The 23,834-nt window shown below is 39.2% G+C and overlaps 1 protein-coding gene across 2 annotated transcripts in view; it reads right to left on the reverse strand.

The window, feature by feature from the left end:
• The window catches only part of GAB2 (GRB2 associated binding protein 2), a 214,712-nt gene that overhangs the window by 171,066 nt on the left and 19,812 nt on the right, over window positions 1–23,834 (reverse strand). The gene's annotated exons all lie outside the window — the stretch shown is intronic.

Here is a 23,834-nt window from a genome sequence, read left to right on the forward strand (position 1 = left end):
AAAAGAATACAAAATTACAAGGCACCCAATGATAGGAATCTGTCATCAATAGAACATTTGGGAGGGGTACATGATATAGTTCACAAAAAGGAATCTAACCTGTCTTATTCAGCAGTGCATCTTCAGTGCCTAGCACAAGACTGATACAAAATGAGTATTTTATAAATAAAAAAATGAAAATGTAGCTATGAGATATCTTTGCCTATCTATCTATATGTATATATCTGGTTATTCAAAACTTCCCAGTCATCTAAATTCTTCAGGTATCAGGTGCTTGACAGATATATGATAGTCAAGACTCTTAGTCTCATTCTTTATTCTTTGTCAGGAGAGATGGAAAATAAGAGTACCTGGGCCCTCTCAAGGGAGTTCAGAGAGAATTACTAAGTTAGGAACAGTTTCAATAGCTATCATCCTATCTATGTGAACAACCAAGACCAGGACTTAGGGAACTTTACTCTGTAACAGAAAGAGAATTAAATGTTTGCCCTGGAAGAAGTACCCCATTCTAGTTGCTTCTTTCCTGAGTACCCACTATCACAGTGTCTTCTGTCAAGAAATTACAAGTAGCAAGGGAAGGTCTGACTACAAGGATGGACCTAGGGACTTTGTGAGCACTTGCTATGTCTCCTCTTGCTGACTCTGTCAACACAGACATATAAAATGAAATGATGAGGGAGGCAGTCTTGGCTCTTACCCAGGTATCTGTTTCTTTGTAGAAAGCGCATGTAAGCGGTGTGGTCTTTTTCTGACTTTCATTATGTGCACTGGATGGAGGCTTTCAAACTGGTGCCATACTGCTGCAGAGCCTAAAGGGAAGCCTGTCTTTATGGTTGATCAGCCACAACCCTATATGCCTGAATACTCTGCAAGAAAGCCTGGAGATTTTGCAAAACTGATTTATTGAGAATGGCAAGGAGAGTCCAGAGATCTCTTAGCTTTGGTGTACAGCTAATATCAGGAGGGAACATCCTGAAATGCCAGAGCAAAGTAAGTCATATGACTTAGAGTAATGACCCCAGTTAAAGCGAGGCCAGATGGAAATTGTTTACTGATGTTATTGGTTTTCCTCTCTTCCCTACTGGCCACAGTGATTATCTCTTATGAAAAGATAATGTGATATCAAAGGAATTTGGAAGGCATGGGTTTACATCTATGTCGGATACTGGTTTGTAAATGTTGGCCAAGATTTCTATGTATTTATTATTTCATAAAATTATACTTTTAAATAAAAATGACATGTTTCATGTTAGATGTAGACATTACACAGAACTTTGTTACCAAAATAAATAAATAAATAAATGAGGCCGGGCGTGGTGGCTCACGCCTATAATCCTAGCACTTTGGGAGGCCGAGGCGGGTGGATCACAAGGTCAAGAGATCGAGACCATCCTGGTCAACATGGTGAAACCACGTCTCTACTAAACATAAAAAATTAGCCAGGCATGGTGGCGCATGCCTGTGGTCCCAGCTACTCAGGAGGCTGAGGCAGGAGAATTGCTTGAACCCAGGAGGCGGAGGTTGCGGTGAGCCGAGATCGCGCCATTGCACTCCAGCCTGGGTAACAAGAGTGAAAACTCCGTCTCAAAAAAATAAATAAATAAAAAATAAAATAAAATAAATAAATGAACAAACAAATGAATGAATGAATGAGGTGGGGTCTCACTTTGTCACTCAGACTGGAGTGCAGTGGCTAGATCATGGCTCACTGCAGCCTAGAACTGGGCTTAAGCAGTCCTCCTACTTTAGATTCTGTGTGAGCCACTGCAAGGACTATCTTCTTAAAAACAACAACTCTTCTTTCCCTCACACCATATGACCTCTGAGGCTCCAACTACTCCTTATCTGGCACGCTTCCCACATGATCCCTTAGGCTGTCATCTTCTCTAGATATACTAGCATCAGTCAAGGTTTTCAGACACACTTTCTGAAATATGCATTTCTAAAGTCTAGGGTACAATATTCTTGCTCTTCACTGCTAACACACTAAACTGACATTATCAAGTTCTCATCAAGTTTGTATCACCAAAATCCTTACCACTTGGTAAGAATTAAGTCCACAGTTACAGTGGTCTCTCAGTGGGTTGAGAAAGCAAAGTTGTTAACATAACAGAAAAGATTATGTAGAATTGCTTAATCATTACATAACCGAATAGTTGAAATCTGCCATTACTCTCATATCCTGCTACTGACAGACTGTAAACAGTTAGCAAGAAAAATCCACAAATAAATGGCAGAAGAGAATCACAATAAAATAAGGAGTTTTACTCACAATCTGCCAACTACCCCATGTAGAAAGTGAGGCTCAGAAATTAGATTACTTATCCAGAGCTATATTCCTATTAAATAGTAGAGTCAGGATTCAAACTGAGTTCATTTTATATAGAGACGCCAACTAGGTACTAGAGTAGGACTGCCTGGGGTCAAAATTTGGCTAATTTTAAGGGAGACAACTTTTGCAATTTTCCTAAATATCCCATTCCTTAGTTTCTTATCGACAAAATGGAGAAAATAAAAGTGAAGGTTAATACATAAGAAATGCACAGGACAGTATTCTATATAGTAAGTAGCTCAATATATGCATAAAATGCATAATAAATTATGACTCTGCATTTTTTTCTTTTGAGACAGAGTCCAGGTTGGAGTGCAGTGATGCAATTTTGGCTCACTGCAATCTCTGATTCCTGAGTTCAAGCAATTCTTGTGCCTTAGACTTCCAAGTAGCTGGGACTACAGGCATGCGCCACCACATCAGGCTAATTTTTGTATTTTTCAATAGAGATGGGGTTTCGCCTTGTTGGCCAGACTGGTCTTGAAGTCCTGGCTTCAAGAGATCCATCTGCCTCAGCCTCCCAAAGTGCTGAGATCACAAGTTCGAGCCACTGTGCCTGGCCTCCACATTATTTTTTTGAGACAGGGTCTCACTCTCTCATCTAGGCTGGAGTGCAGTGGTGTCACCACAGGTCACTGCAGCCTCAAATTCCTGGGCTTGGGCAATCCTCCTACCTCAACCTCCTGAGCTCAGGAAATCCTCCTACCTCAACCTCCTGGATAGCTGGGACTACAGAGATGTGCCACCATGCCCAGGTATTTTAAAAAATTTTTTGTGGAAATGCCTAGGCTGGTCTTGAACCCCTGGGCTCAAGTGATCCTCCTGCCTTGGCCTCCAAAGAAGCTGGGATTACAGGGGTGAGCCACTGTGCCTGGCCTCATATTGTTTATAGATGGGGCTCACAATATATTCCCAGAACATAATTTCTCTTATCTTTATCCAAATGTTCTCTAACAACCTTCTGCCTCAGAGCTCTGGATATCCTTAGAGAACATAACTTCAAAATTAGTAAATGCAATGATTCTATTCCCACCATCAATTCTGCTTACTTTTTGTTTTGTTAAAAAGAGACAGAGAGAGATAGAGAGTGAGAGAGCGAGAGCGAGCAAGCACACAACAGAGAAAGTTGACTCTTACCTTGCTTCCAATTATACTTCTTTGGGTAGAAACAGAAGAATGAGAAACTCCACCTAACAGAGAAATGAACTAGGGATGTGTTGGTCAGAAAAGATGTTTATTCTAGAAATCTACCTAAAAAGTCTAAGAATGTTAATAGAATTCAAAGTGATATTTAATGAGTACATATTAAGCATTTACTCAACAGATGATGGTAAATTAGGAGCATAAGACCTAGTCTTTGCTCCCACGGTCCTCCTAGGCTAGCAGAAGAGAGATATTCATGCTCCTAGTTTCTTGGCAGAATGTGTTAAGTGCCAGGAGAGAGTTTCAATCAACATAAAAATGATATTTCACTTTGGGGGAAACATCTGAGACTGACATGAAGAGCAACTCCATGTTCTTCTCTACCTTTTGACAGAGAGAAGCATGTGGTTTTCTTTTCAGGTGAGGATGTTCTGAAAATAGTGGTGATGGTTGTACAACTGCACAAAGGTACTGAAAACAATGAATATGTACACTTTCAAAGGATGACTTTTATGGTATGTGATTTATATATAAACAAAGCTGTTATTTTAAAAAAAAGAATTGAGACATCATAAAGTTGAAGCCCCTTTTACCATCCTTGCCATCCAAACCCCCACAGGTTACCAGTATTATCAGTTTAATATCACTCTTTGTTATACCTTTATCCCTCCTAATGCCTAGCCCAAGTTCTTGCACACAGCAAGCATTTTAGACATTTGTTGCATAATAATTTTGTACATGGATAAGATAACACTTTGTTCTTTTCAGCATAACACAGAGCCTTTTGTATGTACCACCACATAAATTCAGTAGTTCAGGACCAGGCAGCTTTAGGGTACAGTTTATGTTAACACCACACACATCACGTGCAATAACAAAAGAGAACTGTACTCCCTGGCTCAAAGCTCACCAATCACAAATTCAGTTAATAGAAAACATTGATATGGAAGTTCATGAAAATAAGGAGATACTTTGCATCTGTTCCCTCGGTTTACAAAGGGTTTGAAACAAATGAAACCAGACTTGGCAAGGCTATTACTTTCTAGCCCAAAACCGCAAGCTGTAAACATGTGATATCTCACTTGTTTATAAGTATAAGCCCAACTTATAAGGAGGCCTTAAACAGCCTCATGAAAAGAATTGTTCCTTTTGGAAGCCACAGCAGGAGGATCACTTGAGGCCACGAGTTTGAGACCAGCCTGGGAAACATAGTGAGACCCCATATCTACAAAAAAGAAATAAAAATTATCTGGGTGTGGTGGCACATGCCTGTAACCCCAGCTACTCGGGAGGCTCATGCATGAGAATCGCTTGAACCAGGGAGGTGGAGGTTGCAGTGAGGAGAGATCATGCTGCTGCACTCCAGCCTGGGTGACAGAATGAGACTCCATCTCAATAAAAAAAAAAAAAGAAAGAAAGAAATTGCTAAGAGACTGGTGGCCCAATAGAGGCCTATGGTTGAAGCAAAAAGTTCTCAGTGTATGGAGACTTTGAGACAGATGTCCAATACCACAATCTCCTCCAATAGTGGGTTTGTGCACATCACTCCCAAAGGCAGAATGAGTCTCAGTAAGTGATTCAGGAACACATTAGAAATTAGATACTGAAGTAGAAAATACCACACAGATACCAATATATATATCCATATAGATATCCTCTTCTCTTTCACACAAATACATAGAAAGCATTACATAGTCAGTGAATATGTATTAAACATCAACAGTTTGCCAGACATTGTTCTAGATTGACAAGGATCTGGAAATCAATAATGCAGACAAAATCCCTGACTTGACCAAATAAGATTTCCAGGCAGAAACAGGGAGTGGGCAGTACTCTGAAAGATGAAATATTTACTCAAAGAGCCCTAATTAGGAAGTTGACCTTTGAAAAGATTCAAAGGAGACTTTATCCTAAAAAATAAATATTACTGTGGCAGTTTTAAAAGATGACCAGCCTAGGCAACATGGTGCAACACCATCTCTACAAAAAATAGAAAAATTAGCTGGATGTGGTGTCATGCACCTGTGGGAGGATTGCTTAAACGTGGGAGGTCAAGGCTGCAATGAACCGAGATCATACCACTGCATTCCAGCCTGGTGACAGAGTAAGACTCTGTTTATAAATAAAAAAAATAAAGATAAAAACTAAAATGGCCACAAATTCTTTGACAATCCATCTACCAAGAGGTTGGGAGTCTATGTTCCCTTTCCATGAATCTGAATGGACTTGAGACTCCTTCAATAAATCAAGTTTGGCCCAAGTAACACTATGAGACTTCTAAGGCTAGGTCACTAAAAAAGATTATGACATTTTCATCTTGATCACTAAGACATTCACTCTTGGAGCTCTTGAGCACCATGTAAGCAGTCTGATTGCTTAGAGACTGCCATGAGAGGAAGCCTGGGCACTGGTAGGTGCTCTGTCAACAACTGCAGCTGAGCAGAGCCTTTGAGTCATCCCAGCCCTGGTGACGGTATGTGATGCTTTCACAGGATTGCAGTTCCTAGCAGACAAGTCACTCTGAACCATTCAAGCCTTCCCAGCTGGGGCCCCAGACACTGGGGAGCAGAAACAAGTTCTCCTGCCATGCCCTCTCTGAATTCCTGACCCACACAATCTGTGAGTAAAATAAAAAGGTTAAGTTTTGGGCATGCTTTATCATGACTGAAGATGTATTCTGAAGCAAAAGAAACTGGAACAAAGATGGGAACTGATAGAGAATAAGCAGACAGCTATAGAAAATATGAAAAGTGGCGGGCACGGTAGCTTATGCCTTTAATCCCAGCACTTTGGGAGGCTGAGGCAGCAGATCACCTGAGGTCGGGAGTTTGTGACCAGCCTAACCAACATGGAGAAATCCCGTCTCTACTAAAAAAATACAAAAAAAACAAAAACAAAAACAAAAACAAAAACCTTAGCCGGGCGTGGTGGTGGGCGCCTGTAATCCCAGCTACTCGGGAGGCTGAAGCAGGAGAATCACTTGAACCCGGGAGGCAGAGGTTACAGTGAGCCGAGATTGCACCACTGCATTCCAACCTGGGCAACAAGAGTGAAACTCTATCTCAAAAAAAAAAAGAAAATATGAAAACTATATTTTCTTTGTCTAAGCCTAGTTTGAAAGAAGCCATTATCCCATCAGAGGGGACTAAATCAATTGTAACTCTTTTGATTGTTATCTATTTTATCTATAGATGCTGTAATAGAAAATGTTTCAGTTGTGAGGAAGAATCAGTGCAGTCTAAAAGGAATTTTGGTAAGGCATTACTCTGCTTGGCTTTTCAGGATGGAGCTAACATTCCTATGATGCCATTCCGAGTTGTCCATGAACCCATTTTTGCCTCTTTCTCTTGAAGCATAGGTATTCAGTAACTTTGTGAAATAACCGATAGAGTCTAAAGAGGCAGGGGGGAGAGAAGATACTTTGGACAAAGCAGAGACCATGGTGGGCAAAGGTAATGATAGGGGTACTGGGGAGAGCAGAGGGACTCACTTGAATCTTGCTCTTCATCCTTCTCCATTCACATACCTTTCCTCAACATTCATGAGCTCACATCTTCAGGCCTTTAAACTGTTCTCATTATTTGAAATGTTATTTTTCCATCTGTAGATGAACTCCTACTCTTTCTTCCCACCCAGCTCAATTATCATTTTCTCTGTGGCCTCTGACACTGCCCCACTCCAAAAGGAATTAATCACCCTATTCCACTTTCTTGCAACACTCTTCACCATCTTATCTCCTGCTTCGGTACCTATGTGCCAAACACTAGGTTAGAAAAGAAAGATGATTGCCTTTGACAAGTCTCCATAATTAAGAGACGAGACTAAAAACAGAGTCACGCTGCAACATCATAGGAGCTGCAGAGGCAGGATGTTGAGAGAAGACAAATCTCCTTCAGGAGGATATCAGGAAGTATCACAAAGCATGTGACACTGAGGCAGGCCTTGAAACTGAATGAAGATCAAAAGGCTGCCTGGGGGAAATCTATGGAATCACAACTGCAAAGGTCTCAAAAGGGAGCTGCTGAGTTAACAGGAACATCAGGTCAGGTCAATTTTCTCCCTCCATACTGCTGGAGATTCCCCGCTCTAGTTATTCCAAGTTCCCTTATTACAATGTCTGAAGTCACACAATTTTCCCAATTACATGAATAAAGTGTACCAAAAAGTACCTTGCATTTGAACAAGCAAGTCATTTAAAATATGAACCAATAATAAATGAAAATATATTCAAACTCAGTAGCAATCAAAGAAATTCAAATCAAAACAAGGAACTATTTTTTCACCTATCAAATTATCAAGTATTTGAAAAAATTAAAATGTAACAAAGAAGGATCAGGGAAGCCAAAACTATCCTTTTCTGAGAGCCAATTTGGTATGATGCAACAAAAGTCTTACAAATAACCATACCCTCTGAATCAGACCCTCCTTTGTAGAAATTTATCCTAAGGATAAAAGTCTTTGCGCTAAAGATCATCACAGCATTATGTATTATAAAACAGCAGAAAATGGTAAAGGACTAAAATATCCAAGAACAGAAGAAGCAAATAAATTTGGCACTGCAATAATTCTAACAGTTACCATTTGTTTATCGAGTGTTTACAATGTTGCTGCATTATCATATTTAATACCACAGAAATCCATAAGGCAGTTATGTAAGAGAATGCTGAATGGGACTTTTTCAGTTGTCCCATAATTAGTAAACAGAACTCACAACTAAAGATAGAGAGGAGGTGAGTTTCCCCACAAGGTAAAGACAGCAGTCAATGACCGGTGCCAAGCTAATTAAAGGATTTATTAAGAAGCTATACTATGAGATCTTCTACCCCAACCATGGGCTCCCATAGTGTCCCTCTCCTCCACAGTCCACAAAAGAAGAGTAGAGATAAGAGAGGGGAAATCTCAGATTCCTTGACCTAGTATGATGGGCTGTATTTTGAGGTAATCCTCTCCCTACCCCCACTGTGGGCTGTGCAGAGACTAGGCGTACCAAAAAAGAAAAAAGAAAAGAAAAGGTTTTTGGCAAGAACTTTTAAAAAGTGTAATGTCTTGTGAATATCTGATCAGGCGGTTGACTTACAGATTTGGCCTGTGCCAATCTGGACAGAGGAAGGGGAAACTGAGCAAGAAAGAGCAGCACTGCTGTTACCCCACTGGCACAGATATGTCTTCCCTGGGTGATGCAGTCCGTAGAAATTGCTGGTCTTAAGCCCTCTTACCAGTTCCCCACTCAAAAGGGCTGCCCAATAAGCAAGTGGACCCCAGCCAGGTGGTACCAGAGGAGAGCAAGGATGTCCTGAAAGAGATGAAAATAACTAAATACCAGTTTCTTCTCCAGGTCTGGAGATCATGCAGTAAGGAAGCTCACCCTCCAAAGAACTCACAAGTATGGGGAGTGGTCCCACAGACAGTGCTGGTCAGGCAACCTAGGTAAATGCCATCTAGAAGGACCCAAGAGCAGCCAGTTAAGAGACACGTATCCTTGTCCCTTGCCCTCTTGCCTCTTCTACACACTGGGCAACTGGGCACTGGAACGACTGGAGCCTAGGAGGGCCAGGGAAGAAATATCAGAGAGACTGTATTTTCTCCCACCCCTACACTCTCCAAGGTGAAAAATGGGGAAGAGGAGTAGAAAAAAACAAAACCAGGCATTGTGGCTCACGCCTGTAATCCCAGCACTTTGGGAGGTCGAGGCAGGTGGATCACATGAGGTCAGGAGTTCGAGACCAGCCTGGCCAACATGATGAAACCCCACCTCTACTAAAAATACAAAAATTAGCCAGGCATGGTGGTGCACACCTGTAATCCCAGCTACATAGAAGGCTGAGGCGGGAAATCACTTGAACCCAAGAGGCAAAGGTTGCAGTGAGCTGAAATCGTACCACTGCACTCCAACCTGGGTGACAGAGCAAGATACCATCTCAAAAATAAATAAATAAACCAAGTCTACCTTTTCCCACTTCATATCCCAATAGCCACAAGCCTGGTTAGAGTAACAGGAGTCAAGTAAACCTTTCAATTAGATACAATGAACTTTTCAAATGGTCAACTTTTGGTTACCCAGTGTGACCAGGAGGTTGTGAACTCTGCCCAAGGTATCATCTGTCCTCTAGAGGAGAAGGGAGATTTTGACAGAGCAGTTGGGAGTTCTGACTGGAGAAAAACAAAATCATTCATGTTTGCACCCCTCTAAGCTAAAAATATTCAATTAACAGGTTAAGGTTACCATTATCTCTATTTTACAGAGTAGGAGATTAAAGCTCAGAAAGATTAAGAAACTTGCCCACACGCACAAAGCATATGGGATGTTTAGTTTGGATTCCAATCCAGGACTAACCTCAGAGCTCATGCTTTTTATGGTTACATGAGGATTTTTCAAAATAGCATCTAACATATCCTCAGGGATCTGCAAATCCAGTACACATTTCTTTTTTCAATCGAGTTTTCATCTCAAGCATGATCTTAAAATATCTAAGCATAGTCTTGACTATCTGAATGATCATCTTGCAGGTGAATGCTATTCCTCGATTGCCAGCATTTGCATGTCTTACTGATATCAAGTAATAAGTTATTTAACTTTCATACACTAACAACTAATGAGAAACGACAGAGGTGACAGCTTGTAAATAATGTGGCCATACCAATTAAAAACCAATGGCTTGCTACACAAAGCAAAGTTTCACTGTAGTTCAAACAAAGAAATGTGGTGGGAAAAAAGTATGGGATACAGAACAGACATGAGTCAAAGGAGTAAGTGCCATATTCACACCTGAAGCACCAATTTAGTTACAGCAAAATATCTACTGTTGTTAATGTGAATTATATGGATTCTGAAGTTTTAAACTGAATTTGTAAATTTGTTTTGATCTACAATTGTGGAAGAGCTATAAGTACATGTTTACACCTCACAGTTTTTGTTTATATACATTTTGGTAAAATAATTGAAATAATTTAATTCAACATCAAGAACCTGTAAAAATATTTGTTTAAAGTGCCCTTATTATACATGCTTGAGAAGCTCTGTGGCCATTAAAACCTTTGTTGTAGATGACTATTTTGTGACACAGGGACATATTTTCAATATATTAACTTAAAGCATACAAAGGATAAAACAGCCTCATCCTCATTTTGTAAAATATACATAGCACATATAAATATAGAAAAGAGAGACTAGAAAATACTCTAAAATGTTAATTTTTAGTCTTGGCAGGAGTATTACAAGTGCTCTTTATTAATATCATTGTTTATTTTTTGTGATCTATGTTTACAATTACTTTATAAGTAAAACTTAAGTATTACCAAAAAAGCTCCAGTTTTAATAGCCTATCCTATGAAAGTTCCCAAAATCTGCTGCTGCAAAAAAAACAAAAAACAAAAACCAAAAACCCAAAACCAAATCATATTTTCAACTCCAGTTCAAACTCTTTTATTCACCAGGGAAATATAACCAATCCTCAGTAATATTTGCTCAAAACTTAAAAGCAATAAAGTACTAATGAATCAATAACTTACTGTGCTTTAGGTACCAAGGCTACAAGAACATGAACAAAGGGCATAGTGCACTCGAAAAGCTACCATTCTAGGGGAAGCACAGCTACTGAGTGGAGCTAAAGCCTGACAGTGATACAGGGGAGCTGGAGGAAGGAGCTCTGTAGCTCATTCTGATGACGTGGATGGTGCAGTAAAGGCTGCCACAAGGTGGCAGGTGAAATTAGTCCTAAGAACGTATGACGAAAAGAGTACAGAGAGATGAAATGGCAGATTACTCACAAGTAAAATCCAAACATAGGTCTTGTGACACTACCTCACTGACCACACTAGACCAATCTCTTCTGGTATTTGTCATTTGTGTAGTATGCACTGCCTGGCATTATAATTCAAGCTGATTCCCCAACAAGACTATAAACTTTGAGAGGAATACTATGTATACTGTAAATACTATCTGTTAATGACAGTATCTTCAAGTGGACCTCTAACAGGTTTTAGTCTCAATACATTGTAGTCTCTGTTGGTATCCAAGAAAGTAAATACAGGCACAGTGGTGCACTTATACTTCCAGCTACTCAAGATGCTAAGTGGGAGGAGCACTTGAGCCCAGGAGTTCAAGGCTGTAGTGTGCTATGGTCATGCCTGTGAATAGCTACACATACACACACATGCACGCACACACCCCCTAGCCTATACTCAATGTTTTCCTCTAGGAAATTATATGAAAAGATCAAAGCAACAAACTCATTTCAATATTCCTCATGAGAAAATCAGCCTCTCTACTATATGTAAAACTTAGCACTTTCCCCTGCTCTTGCAAGTCAGCAGAACTCCAATTGGCATGTTCTTCCAATGCACACTAAGGAAAGACACACTGTCTGTCTTCCAAGTGAACTGTGGTAATAGTTAATGACACCTAAATGCTATGGCTCATGAACATGGGGTGAAATGCTCAGACATGCCCCCTCTTTGACATAACAGGCCTGAATTGTATATGACAGTGAATAATTGGAAGTAACAAATGTTTAACTGGGGGAATGTGCACACAGGTATGGTACATTCATTTACATGATATTTATAAGACTTACATGTCTAGTATTTGCTTTAAATATTCCAGCAAAGAAATAGAAAAAGGGATAGACAAAATGTGATGAAATCTTGGTAAGATTTGAAATTGTGTGCATCAGTATTCTTTATGCTATTTTCTTTACTTTTGTGTATGACTGAAATTTTTCATAATTAAAAATTGGAAAAAATACTATGTGGATATAAATGAAAAAATTCACAATGATAGTTACAATAAAAAAACACAGTGATAATTCATGTTGGTTATAACCATTTGAAAAATAAGTGCATGGCCAACCTAACAGCAATAGCAATTAGCACCCTTAGTGCCCATCACGGATTTGACATACCACTTTTACTAAAAGAAACCAGGACTCTTGAGGAAATGGCTAATTCCAGGTCTGGGTCAGAAAATGTACAAGATAAACTTGGAACATCTTGTCATACCAGAGAGCAAAGACATTTTCAAAGTTCACTAGGGTCATGTCAAAAAGATCCAAAAATCAGCTCTAATAGGATGGTTAAAGATAGGACAATTTCTTTCAATAAGGATAACAACTCTAATGATTCAAATGCATGGAATATGCTTAAACATGCGAGCTTATGATGATACTAAAAAAAACCTTAATTGATCACTTTGAAAGATCCTAAAGAACTCACTGACTACTCTGACAACAAGTAAATAAATAAGCAGCAGCCAGCATAAAAATGGGGAGGGGGTAATCAGTTGCAAAGAATGCCAGAGACTGAGTACCTTGCTAAAAGCTGGTGACTGACAAGTGTCACCAAGCCTGCACCAAGCTGCTTAGTCTCAAGTAAAGGGCTCATAATCTAGCAAAGGGAGAATGATAGCCCAATGTGAGAACTAGAGATGGAGAAAGTATCATGGAAGCAAAGCCAGAAGGCTCACTTTGGAGGAGCCTGCAGCATAGGCAATCTGAGCTGAGCTTTAAGAGTTACCACTTACTGAGAAGTTTTTGCATTTTAAACCATTCTCACACATTGGCTCCAAAACCTCACATATAGATCTTTACATCCCCCAGCACACACCTATTTCCCAGGTCATGCCTGTGAATAGCTACACACATTGGCTATTGTCATAGCTTTGGCCATACATACATATGGCCAAAGTCATAGCATCAGCAAATCCCCATGTGGTTTAATTTCCCTTCCATGAGACTGGCAGACCCTTGAGATGTTCCTTTCAGAAAAAATTAACTCCCTAGAATTTGATGTACTACCCTGCTTGAGAATTTCATTTATGTTCTGACATTGTACATTCCAGGTATGGCCCAAATTTGAAAGGGACGTGAAGACATCCACCCTCATGTTCAGAGTTCCTATGAATGGGTTAATGAATATAAGTCAACATCATCCCTATGCCACCTCCCCCAATATTAAATACTCTGGGCTAGACATTGTGCTAAGATTTTTTTCACATGTTATCCTGATAAATTTGCAATCTCAGTGAAGTAAGAAGCATTACTCCAATTTTACAGACAAGGAAGTGACCTCAGTGAATTAAAAGAATTAAGTCAAGGCCGAGGTGGGCAGATCACGAGGTCAAGAGATTGAGACCATCCTGGCCAACATGGTGAAACCCCGTCTCTACTAAAAATACAAAAATTAGCAGGGCATGGTGGCATGCACCTGTGGTCCCAGCTACTTGGGAGGCTGAGGCGGAAAAATCGCTTGAACCCAGGAGGCAGAGGTTGCAGTAAGCTGAGATTGCACCACTGCACTCCAACGTGGCGACACAGCAAGACTCCATCTCAAAAAAAAAAAAAATTAGGTCATTTGCTCAATGACCCAAAGGCATTTGAAACACTGAGAAGTGTTCTGAAGATAAACACTGTCAATACACACTGACATTTCACACTGAAGGAGTGGCCATCTGAGAGGGTAAGACTCACTGAATTAGTGATGCTCTTTATCAGGAAATGTCATCCTACCATCTAAGGCCTTTACTGGGAATTATAAAATATTCCCCCCAGCTCTCAAGTTTCAAAACTCTTCCTGCTTTCTGCTACGGACTCCTCTACTCTGGATGGATTTTTACTGGCCCCACACCCAATGTGCACTACCTCTTTCTCATTTTGAATGCCATATTCCTTCCTAGGCCCGTAGGTCTTGAGTCCAACTCACATGTTCACCCCTATTCCAAGAAGCCTGTCCATCTTCTTCCACACCCAGAGCACTTGCCTTCACACAATTTGTTGCCTGGATAACTCCATACAAGGGCATCATTCTGTTTCACATGTAGACTTCTAGTCTTTCTAGCCTGCATATGCCTGGAAGGCAGGGCTGAGTACTGAATATTATCTGGGGAAGGGAAAGCATACAGTATATTCCATATAAACACCTGTCAAAATTAATTTTGATATAGACAACAGCCTGCTCAGGAACCTGTACTTCTCAGCATTTCTTATAAACTTGGCGTTACCATATCCCATTGTCCCTTTCTAGCTAGAGATGAAAAGCAACATCAAAGTTGTTTCATTAAGGCCAGGTACAGTGGCTCAGTCTGTAATCCCAGAACTTTGGGAGGCTCAGGTGGTTGGATCACTTCAGGCCAGGAATTCAAGACCAGCCTGGTCAACACAGCAAAACCCCATCCCTACTGAAAATACAAAAAAATTAGCCAGGCATGGTGATGCAGCCTGTAATCCCAGCTTCTTGAGAGGCTAAAATACAAGAATTTCTTAAGCCTGGGAGGTGGAGGTTGCAGTGAGCTGAGATCGCACCACTGCACTCCAGCCTGAGTGACAGAGTAAGCCTGTGTCTCAAAAACAAAATAAAACAAAACAAAACAAAAACAAACAAGTGGTTTCATTAAGCGAAGCAGCAGACATGTTTTCCAGCTTTGTACAACTTCACTGCCTCTGGTTTTTACATGTCACTGAGAGAATATTCCATAATCATTCAGGGCTGTGGAGATTCCATCCTGTCTCTTCTCTGGGGTTAGAAATATTAGCAAGACCACTTACTAACCTTTACCAAGTGAGCTTTTTTTTAAAAAAAATGTGATAATAAAAACAAACAAACAAAAAGAAAACTGTGATAAAATATACAGAATATAAAATTTATCATCTTAATATTTTTAAGTATACAGCTCAGTGGCATTAAGTACATTCACATTACAGTTGCCACCATTACCACCAATGTCCAGAACCCTTTATCTTGCAAAACGGAAACCCTGTAACCATTAAACAATAGCTGCTCGTTGTCCCCTACCCACCAGTCCCTGGCAACCAGCACTCAACTTTCTGTCTCTGAATTTGACTACTCTAATACCTCAAATAAGTAGAATTATACAGTATTTGTCCTTTTGTGACTGGCTCATTTTATTTAGCATAATGTCATCAAGGTTCATCTATGTGGCAGCATGCCCGTGCATTAAAGTTTTCTTCCTTTTTAAGGCTGAACAATATTCCTGCGTATGTATATGCATATATGTGTAACAGATAGCATGTATGTGGTATGAGTATGTGTGTATACATATGAACACACACATACATCACATTTTGCTTATCCATTTATCTGTTAGTGGACACTTGAGTTGCTTCCAAATGAGGAGTTTTGATCCAATGTTAATGATAACAAAGCTCAGGAGAGTGGCCTTGGGTTGAAACAGTCTCTTTAATGCTGTGAACACAAGCAAATAATCCAGTGATTAGGACCACAATAGAAATCTACTAAAAGGAATTTCCATCTGGTTGTCTGAACCAAAAACAGTATTTATTTAAATACTCAAATAATCTGTTTGAATAGTGCCCTGGCTACCTACGATGGTCTACAAACAAATCTTGAATGAACTCTAGTTTTTGAAGACCTTCCCCTCCCCTGTTCTTATCAGCCCAGGTATTCTCTCTTGCTTACCTCTCCAGCTTCAAAGCCCACTATTCCTATCATCTTGCTGGTAATTCAACAACACCAAAGTGTTTTCTTTTTTTTTTTTTTGAGACGGAGTTTCGCTCTTGTTACCCAGGCTGGAGTGCAATGGCGCGATCTCGGCTCACCGCAACCTCCGCCTCCTGGGTTCAGGCAATTCTCCTGCCTCAGCCTCCCGAGTAGCTGGGATTACAGGCACGCGCCACCATGCCCAGCTAATTTTTTGTATTTTTAGTAGAGATGGGGTTTCACCATGTTGACCAGGATGGTCTCGATCTCTTGACCTCATGATCCACCTGCCTCGGCCTCCCAAAGTGCTGGGATTACAGGTGTGAGCCACCGCGCCCAGCCGAGTTTTTAGTGTCCTTGCACGCACTGTGCATGTCCGTGCCACTCTGCCTCACTCTTAGTGGTCCCTCTGCCTGAAAAGCCTTCTTCTCTTGGCTTTCTTCTATTTAGTCAGGGCCTAGAAGTAAGGAAGCCTTTGCTTTTTCTTCTCTAGGAAGAAGGCTCTCTAGGAAGCTTTTGCTTTTTTTTCTTTGCAGTCCCAGAACTTGGGCACTTGGCACATACTATTTGATAAGTTACTGAACTAAATTATACTTAATACATTTTCATTTTCTGTTGAGAAGACAAATTTCAAGAAAAACAAGATTAATGAGATTATAGGTACTTTTATTTATACTTTAATACTGTCCAAATTTTCTGATGATGAGCAGACTTTTAAAATTAACTTTTTAGAAAATTTAAAGAATCATCTTATTGCAATGAACTGCATGCTTATGCCTAATCATGCCTCCACCTGCCCCACCACCCCAATCCATACATTGGAATCTTAATCCCTAAAGTAAGTGTTAGGAGGTAGGTCCTTTGGGAGGTTATTAGGTCTCGAGGGCAGTGTACTCATGAATGGGATTAGAGACATTATAAAAGAAACCCCAGAGGAGCTTGTTTTCCTCTTCAACCATGTGAGGACACGATGGAAGATGTTATCTATGAGGAAGTGGGCACTCACCAAATGCTGACTGTGTCAGTGCCTTGATCTTGGACTTGCCAGACTCCAGAGCTTTTAGAAGTAAATGCTTGTTGGTTATAAGCCACCCAGTTAAGGCTATTTTGTTACAGCAGCCTGAATGGATAAGACTAATCAAGGAGAACAAACCACTTAAACTTATTTATCAAGTTTAATTTTTTAAAAACGGATAGGGTTACCCTATAGCTTAAAAAGAGAAAATTAATAAACACTTGAATTTTAAAGAGTTAAAATGCAGGATAATTATGGCAATACCATATAAGTTTAAAATCATCTCGTCATTTAAACATTTGTAAATGGCTGCCTTTTTGCAAATGGACTATAGTAAACAAGATTAGATCTAGCTATGCTAAAGTAAGGCAGAAGTCATCTTTGACAAAGGTGCCAAGAACATATGCTGGAAAAAGGGCAGTTTCTTCAATAAAAGTTGCTAGAAAAACTGGGTATCCATATACGAAAGAATGAAACTAGACCCCTATCTTTCTCAATATTTAAAAATCAAATCAAAATGGATTAAGGATTTAAATATGAGACCTGAAACTATAAAACTATTAGTGGAAAATATCGAGGAAATGCTCCAGGACATTGCTCTGGGCAAAGATTTCTTGAGTAAGACCTCAAAAGCACAAGCAACCAAAGCAAAAACTGACAAAAGGGATCACATCAAGCTTAAAATCTTTGCCACAGCAAAGAAAACAATAAACAAAGTGAAGAAATAACTCACGGAATGGGAGAAAATATGTGCAAACTACTCCTCTGACAAGGGATTATTAACTAGAATATATAAGGAGCTGGAAGTCATATATGCTGGCATTCACAGTTCTCTTTTCTTTTTTTGTAAAATATGTTAAGTATGTAAGAAAAAAAGACAAGTGATAACAGATGCTGGCAAGGATGTGGAGAAAGGGAAGCCCTCATACATTGTTGGTGTGAATGTAAATTAGTACAGCCCCCATGCAGAACAGTATGGCAGTTCTTCAAAAAAACTAAAAACAGAAGTACCATATGATCTAGCAATCCCATTGCTGGGTATATATCCAAAAGAAAGGAAATCAGTATATTGAAAAGATATCTGCACTCCCATGTTTGTTGCAGAAGCCAAGATGCAAAAGCAACCTAAGTGTCCATCAGCTGATGAATGCATAAAGAAAATGTGGTACACATACACAATAGAATACTATTCAGGGCTGGGCACAGTGGCTCATGCCTCTAATCCCAGCACTTCAGGAGACCAAAACGGTAAGATCACTTGAGCTCAAGAGTTCGAGATGAGCCTGGGCAACATGGAGAGTACTCACCTCTGCAAAAAATAAAACAAGAAATTAGCCACGCTGGGTGGCACATGTCTGTAGTTCCAGCTACTCAGGAGGCTGAGGTGGTAGGATCACTTGAGCCTGGGAGGTTGAGTCTGCAGTGAGCCAAGACTGTGCCACTGCACTTCTGGGTGACAGAGCAAGACCCTGTCTTGAATACAACAATGGTATACTATTCAGCCATGCAAAACAATGAAATCCTGCCATTCCTGGTAACATGGATGGTACTGGAGGACTTTATATTAAGCAAAATGAGCCAGGCACAGAAATTTTAACACTTCATGTTCTCACTCACATGTGGAAGCTAAAAAAAAAAAAAATGAACTTATAGAGATAAAGAATAATAATTACCAAATACTGGAAAGGGCAGTGTGAACAGGAGTATAAAGAAGGGTTGCATAATGGGTATAAAAATACAGTTAGAAGGACTAAGATCTAGTATTTGCAAGCACGATAGGGCAAGTTTCATTAACTATAATTTAATGCACATTTCAAAATAACCAGAGTGGAACTGGAATGTTCCTAACAAAAAGGAATGATAAACGTTTGAGGTGATGGGTATCCTAAGCACACACTATATGCTTGTATGAAAATTTTACACGTACTCCATAAATATTTACAACTATTATGTATCTATAAAAAGTAAAACTTACAGAAATAAAAGCAGAATCCTAATCCACAGAAAATTATGTGGAAAGAACATGGATTTTAATGAGAAGGCTTGGTTTTTAGTTCTGGGTCTACTTACTATATGTGTGGCACTTAGCTCGTACTTAGTTTCTCCTCTGGTAACATGGGAAAAAATATCTAGTAATTGCAAGTACTATAGCAGATGTTTATTGGTACCAAGTACTTTTGTATAAGCAACATTCAATATCATACACAGCGGGTAAATGGAATAGACATACTTTTCCCTATGTCCACCACTAAGTATAACTAAAATCCTTAGATATTATATATGAAACAAACTTAAGAAGAATCTAAAAGATTAAGAGAAGGCAGCAGACTTGCTAGGGACCCTGGAACCTTGACACAGCGATAAACTCCACGAGTTTTCTTTATGCCTCATATATCTCAGACTTGGAGTTGAAGAAAACAGCATGGCAGAAATATCAACCTGTGTAGACCAAAAAATTCCCAACAAAAGTCTGCTCTCTCGCCAAAGGACTGGGAAAGTGGTAGTCTAGCAAGAGATGAAACTGCTAAACAATAACTGCTTTACTCCAGCCAAACACTGAGGAGAAAACTGTGATCTAACCTTCAACCACTGAGTGAGAACCTAGACTTCCATCCTTTAGAGGCTGTCATGAGGCCAGGTGACACCTGCTAAAGTGGTGTCAAAGAAAGCCACGTAGAAAGCTGAGACATTCATACCCAAATACTGGTAATAAAGCACCCATCCCTGTAGAATCAGTGGAGACCACATGGGAAGTTGGAAACTTCAACCATTCGCAGGATTAATGAGGACTGCCTTACTACTGTGCGTGTCACTAGAGGTCGAATGAAAAACCTAGACTTCCAACTTCTACTTGGAAGTAGTAAGGCAGTATTCCCTTCCCCCAATGGAGCAAGGTCAGAGAAATCCAGATAAAACACAAGGTTTAAATTAGATCCAGAGTACCACAACATAATACAAAAATGTCCAAGTTTTAATAGAAAACCACTCATACAAAGAATGAGGAAGATCTAAAATTGAATGAAAAAGATAGTCAAAAGATGCCAACACTGAGATGACAGAGATATTAGAATAATCTTTCAAAGATTTTAAAGCAGTCATCATAAAAATACAGTTAAAAACATGCTTGGAACAAATGGAAAATTGGAAAGCCTCCAAAAAGAAACAAAATCTCAGTAAAGAAACAGATGTAAAGAAAAATGAAATGGAACTTTAGAACTGAAAAATATAACCAAAATTAAAAAGTTCATCAGTGAGCTCAACAGCAGAATAGTAAGAACAGAGGAAAAGAATCAGTGAATGGGAAGACAGGACAGTAGAAATAACCCAGTATGAAAAACACAGAGAAAACAGACTGGAAAAAAAATGACCAGAGTCTGCAGAAACTGTGGAACTATAACAAAACATCTAACATTGTATCACTGGATTATTGGAAGAAGAGAAGAGAGTAGGACTGAAAAAGTACTTGAAGAAATAATGGGTGAAAACTTCTTAAATGTAGTAAAAAAGATAAATTTTCAGATTCAGTAACTTTAGCAAGTTCCAAACAGGATAAACTAAAAAAAAAAAAAAAAAATCCATACCAGGACACATCACAAACTTCTGAAAATAAAGAGAAAAAAAAAATCACTGAAAGCATCCAGAGAAAAAAAAAATGGCATCTCACCTCCTAAGGGAAAGCAATTGGAATAATCATGGATTTTTCATTAGAAACCACACAGGCCAGAAGGAAATGATGCAATATTTTACAGGTGCTCAAAGAAAAGAAGTGTCAACCAGAAATCAATATCCAGTGAAAATACCAGAATGAAGGGGAAAATTAGATATTCTCAGGTGAAGAAAGATAATTTATCACTGGCAGACCTACACTAAAGAATGGCTAAAGGAAGTTCTCTAAACAGAAAAGAAATGAAAAAAAGAACCTTAAAACATCAGCAAAGAAGAAAGTACACAGTAAACAAAAATGTAATTAAATAGTCTTTTCTTCTCCTTTCGAGTTTTCTAAATTAGGTTTAATGGTTGAACCAAAAGTTATAGCACTATTTGACATAGAAAAAATATTTAAGACAATTATACATGGAGGAGGGCAAAGGACATAAAGGGAGGCAATTCATTTAAACTCCCAAAATGATGACACAGACTTCATTTAGCTTGTAAGAAGATGACACCAACTGACTGTTGTATGTACAGTATAGTACCTAGAGCAACCACTAAAAAAGCTGTCTAGAGAAATACACTCAAAACACTATATAGAGAAATCAAAATAGAATTCTAAAAAATATTCAAGAAACTCACAGGAAGGCAAGAATAAAACAAAAACAGAACAAAAACAAAAATAAAATGGCAGAATTGAGCTCTAACATATTACTAATTACATTAAATGTAAGTTTAAATACAATGATTAAGACATAAATTGGCAGAGTGAATTTAAAAAATGCCCCATGGAAAGGTTTGGGTATGTGTCCCTGCCCAAATCTGATGTCAAATTATAATCCCCAAATGTTGGAGGTGGGACCTGATGGGAAATGACTGGATTACAGAGTGGATTTCCCCTTTGGTGGTGTTCTCATGATAGTAAGTTAGTGCCAGATCTGGTTATTTAAAAGTGTGTAGCACCTCTCCCTTCACTCTCTTCCTCCTGTTCCAGCCATATACGTAAGATGTGCCTGCTTCTCCTTCATCTTCCACTGTGACTGTAAGTTTCCTGAGGCTTCCTCAGTCACAAGCTTCCTGTACAGCTTGTGAACTTTGAGCCAACTAAACCTCTTTTCTTAATAAACTGCCCAGTCTCAGGTAGTTCCTTACAGCAGTGCAAGAATGGACTAATACACCCCAACAATATGCCACCTATAAGAAATCACTTCAAATACAATGATACGGGTAGGTTGAAAGTAAACGGATGGAAAAAGATGTATCATGTGAATATAAATAAAAGGAAAGCAGGAATAACTAGATTATCAAACATAGGCTATAATATCAGATAATAACTAAACCTCAGAGCAAAAGAAATTACCAGAGATGCAAAGGGATATTATATAAAAATAAAAGCGTCACGCCACCAAGAAGATGTTGCAAATCTAAATGTGTATACACCAAACAACAGAGATCTAAAATATATGAAACAGGGCTGGGCGTGGTGGCTCACACCTATAATCCCGGCACTTTGGGAGGCCAAGGCAGGTGGATCACCTGAGGTTGGGAGTTTGAGACCAGCCCGACCAACATGGAGAAACCCCATCACTACTAAAAAATACAAAATTAGCCAGGCCTGGTGGCGCATGCCTGTAATCCTAGATACTTGGGAGGCTAAGGCAGGAGAATCACTTGAACTCAGGAGGCAGAGGTTGTGGTGAGCCAAGATCACGCCATTGCCCTCCAGCCTGGGCAACAAGAGTGAAACTCCATCTCAAAAACGAATAAATAAAAAATAAAATATGTGAAACAAAAACTGATAGAAATGAAATGAGAGGCTGGGCGTGCTGGCTCACGCCTGTAATCCAAGCACTTTGGAGGCCAAGGTGGGTGGATCACCTGAGGTTGGGAGTTCAAGACCAGCCTGACCAACACGGTGAAACCTTGTCTTTATTTAAAAAAAAAAAGAAAGAAAAGAAAATAAATGAAATGAGAAATGGAAATATTCACAATTACAGTTGGAAACTGAGACCTGTTTCCCAACAATTGATAGAAGAATTGGATAGAAAAATCATCAAGGATATAGAATTATATATCACTATCAATCAAAAGATCTAACTGACATTTATAGAATACTTTATCCAATGATAGCAGAATAAACATTCCTTTCAAAGTACCCATGGAACCTAAAAAGCAAGATAGACCACATTTTCAGCCATAAAATAAACCTCGACAAGTTATAGAACTTACTCTACTTCCACAATTAATTCAAACTAAAAATCAGAAACAGAAAAATAATGGGAAAATCTCCAAACACTTGGAAATTAAATGATGTACTTGTAAATAATCCATGGTCAAAGAAGAAACTCTCAAGGAAAGTAAAAAAAAAAAAAAAAAAAAAAAAATACACTGAGCAAATGAAAAATGAAAATGCAACTTATCAAAATTTGTGGGACACAGCGAAAGCAGTACTGAGAGGGAAATTTATAGCACTAAAATGAATACATTAGAGGAAAAGTCTCAAATCAATAACTTAAACTCCTATATAAGAAACATCAGAAGCTGGGTACAGTGGCTCATGCCTGTAATAGCAGCACTTTGGGAGGCCAAAGCAGGCAGATCACTTAATTTAAGATCAAGAGTTTGAGACCAGCCTGGCCAACATGGTGAAACCCTCCCTCTTCTAAAAATACAAAAATCAGATGGACATCATGGTATGCACCTGCAATCCCAGCTGCTCAGGAGGCTGAGGCAGGAGAATTGCTTGAACCTGGGAGGTGGTGGTTGCAGTGAGCTGAAATTGCACCACTGCACTCCAGCATGGGTGACAGAGTGACATCCTGTCACAAAAAAATAATGAAACAATGTCAGTATGCAGGAATAAGGGTTAAAAAGAATAAAGCAGTGGACACCACTACAGACCCTGCAGACACTGAAAGACAATAAGGGATACTACAAATACACTCACAAATACTTTACAAATACTAAGTTGTCATGTATGTGACAACTTAGACAAAATGGACCGATTTCTTGAAAAACATAAACTTTGATAACTCACCCAATATGAAGTAGATAATTTGAATAACCCTGTAACTATTAAAGAAATTGGATTAAAAATGTAAAAAATTCCTAACAAAGACATTTTCAGACTCATATGGTTTCATCTGGAGAATTCTACCAAAGGTTTAGAGAATTCCATCAGTTATACACCAACTGTTCCAGAAGGCTAGACGTGGTGGTTCACACATATAATCCCAGTACTTT

This window comes from Aotus nancymaae, unplaced genomic scaffold (genome assembly GCF_030222135.1).
Source record: "Aotus nancymaae isolate 86718 unplaced genomic scaffold, 86718_ANA_hifiasm-v0.15.2.pri h1tg000059l, whole genome shotgun sequence".
Classification (NCBI taxonomy): Eukaryota; Metazoa; Chordata; class Mammalia; order Primates; family Aotidae; genus Aotus; species Aotus nancymaae.